This window comes from Pezoporus flaviventris, unplaced genomic scaffold (genome assembly GCF_033815535.1).
Source record: "Pezoporus flaviventris isolate CSIRO_AGI_PZ_B2104156 unplaced genomic scaffold, CSIRO_AGI_Pfla_v1 ptg000204l, whole genome shotgun sequence".
Classification (NCBI taxonomy): Eukaryota; Metazoa; Chordata; class Aves; order Psittaciformes; family Psittacidae; genus Pezoporus; species Pezoporus flaviventris.
Genome location: NW_026892752.1, coordinates 259187 through 269466, shown reverse-complemented (window position 1 = coordinate 269466; position 10280 = coordinate 259187).

Below are 10280 nucleotides of genomic sequence, written 5' to 3'. Positions count from 1 at the left end.
GTTGACAGTGGCTATCGGCAGAGCCCTGGGCTGTGCCTACATGGCCGGGACTCACAGGGAGCCTCCTGAGTAGCACTGTGCATGGCGGGGGGACGAGGGACGGGCGCAGGCCCCGGGCACTGGACTGCTCTCCGGTAGCCCCGGGCAGTTGTCCCCTGCCATGGATGAGGGGTTAGTTCCCTTTCCTGGCCGTCCCCGATAGCTTCTCCTCTCCGGCTGTCTGCAGGGAGGCAGCAGGTCCCGAGGACATCGCAGGGTGCCGGCAGGGATGCGCTCCCGGGGGGGGCTGTGTGCAGGACTCCCCCTGCGCTGCAAGAAGGGATCTGGGAGAAGAGAGCCCCGGCTGCAGCCCCAGGGAGGGCACCGGCTCCAGTGGCCGGCTCCATCCCCGGGACACACACACACACAGAGCCCAGTCCCGTTATCCCAGCAATGAGTTCGTCCGGCCTCAGCAGGAGCTCAGCTAAGGAGCGCTGGGGTACGGGGCTGGCTGAGTGGACACCCCACGCTGTGTCCCCGCACTGTCACCCCACAGAATGTCCTGCATCCTCCGCAGCGCGGCCCCACGCTGCCGGGGGTCGTTGTGTCCCCACGCAACATGGCCCGCACAGGAGGGCCCCTACCGTGTCCCTGCACAAAGTGAGCCCCTCACGCGCCCCCACCCCGCGTCCCCGGGTAGGGGAGTCCCCGCACACCCACTTGGCGCGACGCAGGGGACACCGGGCGTGGAACGCGTCTCCCCGCGGGCAGCAGCAGGAGGGCCGTGCCCGCTTTTCCGGGAGGTGGGCGGTGGCGCCGGGAGCGGGCGGGGCGGCTGCCGGGGGGCAGGGATCGAGCCACCGCCCCGCCCCGGGACTCGTACGGCCCGGCCTGGCCCGGCCGCGGGGGGGTGCCCGGGGTGTGCGGCCAGACCGGGTGGGTGCCCACGGGGGGACTCGGACGAGCCTCCTAAGGCCCTCCCATATCCTTGGGGTGCTTCGGCTGCCCTGCTGGATGCCCCTGGGGTGCTCAGCTAAGCCTCCTGGGTGTCTCCAGGGTGCTTGGCTCACACTGTTGGGGGCACCTGGGGGCCTTGGCTAACAACCCTGCAACCTGCTCCTCCTGATGACTGTCACTCCAGCCCACAGGAGCCCCGTGGAAGAGGGCACTCAGGGCTGACAGGCATCCAGGGGGTCGGGAAAGATAAATCAGCTATCAAAAAGCAGGTCAGCACTCCCAGGGAAACCGTAGGAAGGAATGCACTTCTGCAAGCAAGGAGAGCCTGCTGGGATTCCCCTGGCGCCAAGTCACGGCCACCACAGCCACACTTCTGCCAGGCATCCCCCAGGCCCTCCCAGCTCTGCACTGGGGGCAAGATGCTCAGCTCCAGCAGGGAAGAAGCTTGTCCAGCTCTTTGATGTCCACAGGGATTTTGTCCACATCTGCTGCAAGCAATAGAGCAAGCCATTTAATAGCATTCCATGCCCACGTAGTCATCAGCTTGGCAGCCAGGATGGGTTGACGAAGAGAAGGGAGTGGTCAGGGCTACATAGCACACTGCTGGAAGTGGCTTGCCCTCCTTGGCTGTGCCAGGCTGGAAGTCACGGCGGGTGTGAGCCCAGGGAAAACAGCTCCTAGCACATGGCTACAGGGGCTTCACTCCACCTTGTCACCCAGCACCTTGCGGCTGCAGGGGCCCAAGGATGGAAGAGAGCCCTTGGCTGGGAGAAGCCCTGTTGCAGAATGACTCTAAGAGCAGAACAATAGAGTTCTGGAGGACTGTGCAAGCAAGGCAGGGGGTGGCCCCCACAGGTGGCCGGAGACCGGACCTGGGAGGAGAATGTGGAGGAAGCTGTGGGGGCTAACCAATACTGTTATGCCAAGAAGGAGTGGCTGAATACCACTCCTATATATGTGTGAACTGCGTCACAAATAAAGTAGAAGTTGCTTATCACCCATATTGGGTTGGCTTGTCTGCTTCTCCTCGCCGCTTACAAATGGCGCCCGAACAGGGACGCGGACTACAGGGCCCTGGTCGCTGGGGACCCGGATTACAGGGCCCCGACTAGCGGGGACCCGGATTACAGGGCCCCGACTAGCGGGGACCCGGGATACAGGGCCCCGACTAGCGGGGACCCGGATACAGGGCCCCGGCCGACGGGGACCCGGAATACAGGGCCCCGGTTTAACGGAGACCCGGATAGAGGGCCCCGGTCGACGGGGACCCGGAACGGCGAGTGAGCGGCGCCGGCGGCAGCGGCCGGGAAGCGCGGGCAATGCTGCTGCGGTGGCGTGACGGACCCGGGTGCTTGGACTAACCGAAAGAATCCGCCGCAGGGGCGTACCAGACACTGCTGCGTCGGGAGGCCGATCCGGAGACCGAGGTTACAGGACGATCCAGAAGAAGACGATCCGGAAAAGGCCGGCCATGAAAATGGACCGAGAGGTAGCCCTGGACTTATTACAGTGCTTTTTATAAAAGCGGGGAACTGAGCCCTGAACTTTTTACAGTGCTTTTTATAAAAGCGGGGAATTGAGCCTGAGACTATAAAGCAGCTAGCAGGTCTAGTGGCTAGGGAAGGCTAAGAGATTTCTTTTGCAGATCCTAATACAATATTTGAGGAGAGTGAGTGGCGACAGTTTGGTGATGAACTATTTGACTCAGTGCTTAATGATTATAAAAAGGCAAAGAAACTCGGTAAACCACGGAGGGAAGTAATGAACTGTATAAAAAGATACAAGGCGGAAAAGAAAACTGCCGCGGTAGCAACGGAGAAATTAGGAACAGACGTCCCCGGTCGGTTGAAACGGGGGGAAGATTACAACTCGTTCCCCCCCCAACTCGCGGGAGCACAGGGTTTCCCACCTCCCCCACCCCGCACCTCCCCCCTTCCTTTTCTCCCCCCCCCCCCCCCATCAGAAGGTGCCGCGGAGGAGGTGTAACTCCCTGCTCCCCCACCACCCCAGTTCCGAAAGTAGGGACTTTGACAAGGACAGAGAAAGTATATTAGAAGGTACACGCATGATGAATGTCGAGAAATCCGAAAGAAAAAAGGCGGTGCGTCGGCGCCGGATCGATTGCGGCGCCACTGTGAAGCACGCAGTAGAAAATAGGGATCATGCGCGAGCGGGAGATTTAAAGGAACCGCGAGCCTTTCCAACCCACTATGCCTTAAGAGTGAAAAAATTTTTAACTCAGTCACAGAAGAGCCAGGTCTGCAGATGGCTACATGCCGAACGAGAGACATCTGATAAGAAAGACACAGCTGCGAGCAACGGAGACCCCGAGTTCGGCGCAGGATCAGTCCCCGAATCCCCTGAATCCGAGCCAGATTAGTATCCTCTGCTTCCAGACCCTGACTCTTCGTCTCCCGGGTCGGTCTGCTCAGACTTACTGGCCCTGGAGACGCTCAGCTGTAACAATGGGTAACCAAAGAGGTGAACATTACTGGGGAATTTTCTGCAATGGGCATTTTTGCATATCCTGTGTTTACTACACAGCAGGGGGCTAAAGAGTGGGAAGCTCTTGATCTCCAAATAGTTAAGGCGGCCTGACAAACAGTGACCACGTATGCGTTAAAATCCTCTTATACTCAAGCTGTATATGTTATGATTTTTTCTTGCAATTGACAGGGGGAGCCCATACAGTTTCTCTGTGATACTCATGTATTAGAAGTTGGTAAAAATAAGTATGTCCATGTTTCTATCAACCCTTGGAGACCTCTGTAGATACTGCTGGCCACTTCTTCCAGCACAGGCTGGCCACCTGTGTCGGAATGAATGTGCATTTTGGTCAGTATAAAAGCCCAAGCCTCACACGATGTGGGGGAGGCAGAGCCTCTGCGGGGATGCCTGCTAAGGTTGAGCCTGCCACCTCGCACTGCAATGATGCTTCTCGGAGCTGGTTTGCTGTTAGTCTCCACAGGGTCCTTGTGCCACGGTCTGTACGTGGGACTGTAGTGGGAGTAATGATGGCTTTTGCATGGACTTAAAAAAAAAAAAGAGGGGGGGAGAGAGAGAGTAATGATGTTACATTTAACTTTAACCTGTCTACTTCTCAAGAACTGATAAGCTGGGGGAGGGGGTATATTTGTGTCCTCCTGCCTACAGGTCCATGGCGACTGTCTGCAAAGTTTGTGAAGCCCTGCCATGAGCTGGACAGACGAATGGATAAACCTGATGCCTCAGCTACAGGAGCTGACCGTGAATACCCCAAGCAGAATGAGATGGAGGAAGAGAAAGAACAAATAACTGCAAAACATCACTTGGGGGCAACTGAAAAGTAACCTCCTGAATATGTGTGCTTGTAAAATAGCTATTATTAGAGGTTGTGATTTTGTGTATAAAACCACCTGTATTTACTAGCTAGTTGCTAATAAGAAACTGCACCTTGTATTGTATAGATTTGTCACTTGTAAAAGAGATGTCAGAGTATGGAAATTTGCAGTAGCTGCTAGAAAATGCTAAGGCAAAAGCTAGAAAAATTTTAATACAATGGTAGTGTTATAAAGTAGGTGATGGAACAAATTAAGAGGGGGGGAGAATTCCACTGGTAAGAAATTTCTTTGGCTAGTCCTTCACTGCCATCAGCATCTTCAACATGCTGCTGCACCCTGTAATAGTTACTCTGCTAATGTAAATGTGTGTGTGCCTTGCTGTAGTAGCGACTTGTTACTGGATAAAACAAAAGGGGGAAGATGTGGAGACAGTGTTCTCACAGGAGAATGCATAATTGGTACATAGGCTTTGAATAGTCCTGAAAGATACAGCAAGGCCATGGGAGGCCTGAAGAAGCTTAAGCAAGCAAGATAAGAGGCTGGAATTCACCAGGTTAATGAGAACTGTGGACTGTTGTCAAGCTTTCAAGGTTGAGTTCTCACACCTGTGTTTAACCAATTATATTTTAGTCACTAAGGGTCTTCAAAACATGTATCCAATCATAATATGCCAAATCACTGTAAGTGCTTCAGCCAGGGCCTTGGCTCAACTAAGCAGACTGGGTTGCTGAGTTGCTAAGCAGACAATTCTACATCGAAGGCAATTTCTGATTTGTTTTAATGTTGACTCTAAGACATGCAACACTGCAGAACCTTTTGTTGTTGGAACAGGGACATGGATGTGAAGAGTTTGATGGAATGTGTTGTATGAGTTTCTCTGATTATGCTAATTCGATGCACGCACAGCTGAGAACCCTGGCTCAGCTTACCCAGCAATAGTAAATGAGCAATATCCTAAGAATAACTAGATGGTTGTCTTCATGGGGCATTACAGGTTGAGTCAAACACTGTTGTTTGAAGTATTGCACTTATGTATCATTGTTAGGTTAATCATCGTAGCTATTAGACTTGTTTATAGTTGTGTGATAAAACGGGTGAACAGAATAACCCATAATGCCTTGCTTGCACAAAGAAAAAGGGGGGAATTGTTGCAGAATGACTCTAAGAGCAGAACCATAGAGTTCTGGAGGACTGTTCAAGCAAGGCAGGGGGTGGCCCCCATAGGTGGCCAGAGACCGGACCTGGGAGGAGAATGTGGAGGAAGCTGTGGGGGCTAACCAATACTGTTATGCCAAGAAGGAGTGGCTGAATACCACTCCTATATATGTGTGAACTGCGTCACAAATAAAGTAGAAGTTGCTTATCACCCATATTGGGTTGGCTTTGTCATAAATTGAGACCACAACGGATCATAATCCAATTAAAATTTTATTAATTATAGCAAGTAGAATATGAGCAAAAACATCGCTGGACGACAGGGGAGTCTGCGCTCCGCCAACTGCTGTGCTGAGCAGTTCAAACAGCCCCTTTTTATACATCTCACTTCCGTGTTCATGAAGTAGTGGAGGTACTCTGCGCATGCTTCCGCTGTTGTTAGGGTGTCAACCTCTGCCTCCTGGTGATCGTTGAGACTGAAGTAAGAAGTTTTCCTCCTTTGTTCTATAGTTGACCTTTTACTCATATGTCCTTATATGGAGTTGTTTGTCTTATCTCCGCCAGTTCCTGGAACATCTTACAGTTATCTTTAGTCAACATCTGCTAAGCGGTACTTGGTTTAGTTTGTGTAAGCGATTACAGTTATCTTATCTTGCACAAGCTGTGTCTGGTGATTGTTTGAGTAAGTTTTCACATCTTTTGTTGCCTAACCTTTACATTGGGCTTAACATAAATCTTAATAAACAATACCCTTATCCTTAGTTTCTTACAATCCCCCCTTTTTCTTTTTATCCTATTATTGTTTATTAGACGCTACTTTCATTCTCGGCACTGCAAGTAAACCTTTTTCCACAATCCCAACATTTATCATAACACTCACAAGGTAATACCTCACAATTACAATAGGCATAGTTTTTCCCAGGTTGCCTTCAGATGTCTATCTGGAGATGATACCGACCAATCAGAAGCAATTGTTTCACATCCCCAGTATCCGCAATAATAATGTCCAGGGAGGTTACAATAAGCGGGTCCAGAAGAGGGACACATATAAAATGGTGATACATTTTCACAATTTAGCTGAAAGAAATCTACATACAGGTTGTACAGGGAAGTTAGGTTGTCCCGCCCCAATGAAGGTGGCTATCACTTTGGATGTTTCCCAGGATATTAATTCCCATCTTAATGGTTCATGCGGGTTTCCATTTACTTGGGTTATTATCAATAACAAAACTAACGGTATACCAGGAAAAAGGGTGTCTGTCAATTTTGCTATTTTAAGTATATTTTTACCAGTCCTGGGGAAGTTTGGCCATTGCTGCTTTTGCGTCCCATTGTTCTGGCCCTTTTCTCCACAGTTTGTTCCTCCTCTGCCTCACCCGTCGACTCAGTTGCTTCGAGCCACGGGGTGTACCATCTTCTTGGCAGCAAGGGAATTCTTCAGGAGAGTAGCTGTTTCGGGCTTTCTGCCTATTTACATAGGCTTCCCACTTTGCAGCTTTAACTAATGGGGCAAAGCAAGGCACGGTTAGTACTTCCCTTCTACACTTTATAACCAAAATTTCAGTTACAAAGGGGACTGGTTCGTTGGAGTGGTAACAATAATATTGAGGGTTTACTCCTTTGGCAAAAATCTTCCATTACTCATGGGATTCCCGAATAATTTCTTGTTTAGACTCTAATTGTTTTAATTTCCACTCAGTGAGAGTTCTTTGGATTTTCCAACACTGTGTGCAAACTCCTATCGGAGGGTATCCATATTCACAGTGTGTCCACCATTTATCCTGGCATACCTTACACCTAAAACAAGCAAATGGATAACAATTGCAGTTCAAATTATTACGCCTAATTCGTATATCTAGAGTACATATATCATTTACATCAGCATATCTTCTATATTCACTATTGTGTGGTTGCATAAGTTTAGCAATTTCCTTCAACACACTTTGTACGCTTCCATATATAATAGAAAAAAAGAGAAATAATTATAGCAAATATAAACAGCAATACACACTTTATACCAAAAGATAATGCGGTGAAATAATCAAATAAAGTCTCTATCATTATGTTATCTTTTCAGGGTTATCTTGGTGTCACCTGGAGTACTGATTACTTTCCAGTGGGGTCTCATCACTGGGCCTTTAATGCGTGTCTGTTGTTCAATTGTTTGAAAACAATTGTGCAATAGTTCATTACCTTCTCCTGGGTATAAAAATTCAGCGGGGTTAACTGCTCCAATAGTTTTCAAAGATAGTTTAGGGGATTCTATAAGTATTCCCTCATACTTTAATAATCGGCTATCTGTAAGCCATTTTTCTGCTTTTTGTTGTAACACTCCCCTGATGTTATGAGGCGCATATAAGACAACTTCTCCATTATAGGTAATGCGATTCGTTTCCTCAAGTAATAAGGCAGCAGCAACAATGATTTGTAAACAACTCGGCCAACCCCTGCTCACAGGGTCCAACAGCTTTGATAGGTATGCCACCGGTTTCTTCTGTCCGGCCCATTCCTGAGTTAATACTCCGAATGCCGTTCCTTCATGTATGTTAACAAATAAATGGAATGGCCGCTTTAAATCTGGTAGGCTTAAAACCGGTGCTTGACTTAGCTCTCTTTTGAGACTGACAAACTGCTCTTGATCCTGAGGGGTCCACTTGGGTATTTTGTCTTTAGACAGTTGTTCATATAAGAATTTAACTTTAAAGCTATAGTTTTCTATCCATTGCCTACAATACCCAAATAGCCCTAATGCCTGCCAAATTTGCCTCTTAGTGACAGGCATAGGTAATTCCAAAATTCCTTTAATGCGCTCTGGATCCAATATCTTCTGGCCGTTAAACAAATAATGTCCCAAATATTTCACTTTTTCCTCCACAAATTGTAACTTTTCTTGTGATACCCGTAGGCCCTTTTGTGCAAGAAAGTTTAGGAGTCGAATGCTTTCTTTTCTTACATCCTCCTTATTATTCCCTGCTATGAGCAGATCATCTGCATACTGTAACAGCATGTTCCCCGTTTGTACCTGGTATTCTTTTAAGAGCTCTTCCAGGGCCTGTCAAACAGATTAGGGGACTCAGTGAACCCCTGGGGAAGCACGGTCCATCTCAATTGCTGTCTATGGCCTGTCTCTATGTCTTCCCATTCAAAGGCAAAATAATCACGGCATTCTTCTGCCAGTGGACAGGCCCAAAAGGCATTCTTTAAATCAGCCACACTATACCAGGAGTTATGGGGTCCTAGTTTGCTTAGCAGTGTGTATGGATTTGCTACTACAGGGAACCGGGTGATAGTTCTTTTGTTTATTTCCCTTAAATCATGTACGAGCCGATATTTCCCATTTGGTTTCTTTACAGGCAAAATGGGGGTGTTAAAGGGTGACATACAAGGCTCTAAGATTCCTTGTGCTAACAATCGATCAATTTCTGGTTTTAATCCTCTCCGTCCTTCTAGGGATATGGGATATTGCCTTACCCTCACAGGTATGTGGGGTTCGGAAATTTGGATTTTAATCGGTGGAATTTCCAGTCTACTAATTGTGTCCGGAGAGTACCAGACATCGGGGTTAATTTGTTTTTGATCATCCACGGTCAAAGGATAAGCAGACACTGTCAGCTCTTGATTTTTCACTTTAATTTCTAATTGCAATTCAACAATTAAATCTCGTCCTAACAGATTAAATTCTGCTTCAGGGACGAGCAAGAGTTCACCCATTCCAAATTTATTTTTAGTTTCGAATACCACATTTTTAATTTTGCTTACTTTAAAGGGTTCTCCTATTTCCCCAATTACTTGTACTTTTTCAGGGGAAACTTTATATCCCTCAGGTATTTGCTTAATAGTTGATTTCTCAGCCCCAGTGTCTGCTAAAAAGGTGAACTCTTGTTTATGGGGACCTATTTTTAATTTTATCAAGGGCTCATGATGACTCCGGTCCCCTAAGATATAGAGCCCCTGACTCTCCTATTCCGTTTTCAATATTTCCTCATCTCTGATCCTTTTTCTGCAATTCTTCTTTATATGTCCCTTCTTTTTCTTTTGTTTAGTTTTTATTTCGTTCAGCGGATAAAGTCTAGCTCCCGGTCTTTCTAGCCACACTTCCGCATATTGACTCTCCTCCGGGTTAAGGGGTTTTTTATTATTAACCCAGAGGTTTAATTGCTGTCTTACCCAATCTTCTTCTGACCCATAGACTGGCCAAAAGACATTTTTAGAAATCTTCTTCCCTCCCCATATCTTAGTACAATATTCTCAATTGTCTAAGATATATGCCAGAGGGGTATTCTTAGGTACAATGGGTACCCTTCCCATGGGAGTCGAAGGCTTGCTGCCCTTCGCCCCCATCTTCTGGAATATCCACAAACATACACTCACTCACTCCTCTTGTTCCTGGCCCAGTCCCTCGCAGGAGATGGGAGACGCAGTACTTAAGAGTCCACACTCGCTTGGTTCAGTATATCGAACCTCTCACTCGTTATATTCCAGGAAACCCAATCCCGCCCGAACGGCAAAACCGCGAACAACTTCGCAATATACTTACGTGTCCTGCGTCTTCGTCCGGACTCCCGTGCACAGAATTTTATGGGATTTTACCGGTTTCTCCTTTGCTCATTATTCTAGAATTTAGGTTCGTCGGTAAGGTTGGGGTGAGCTGTTGGTCGCGGGGCCACGAAATGTCGCGGGGCGCCTCCCCGGAGGACCAAAGCCCACCGTTCCTTATCCGAGTCACGGCACCAGAAAATTGTCATAAATTGAGACCACAACGGATCATAATCCAATTAAAATTTTATTAATTATAGCAAGTAGAATATGAGCAAAAACATCGCTGGACGACAGGGGAGTCTGCGCTCTGCCAACTGCTGTGCTGAGCAG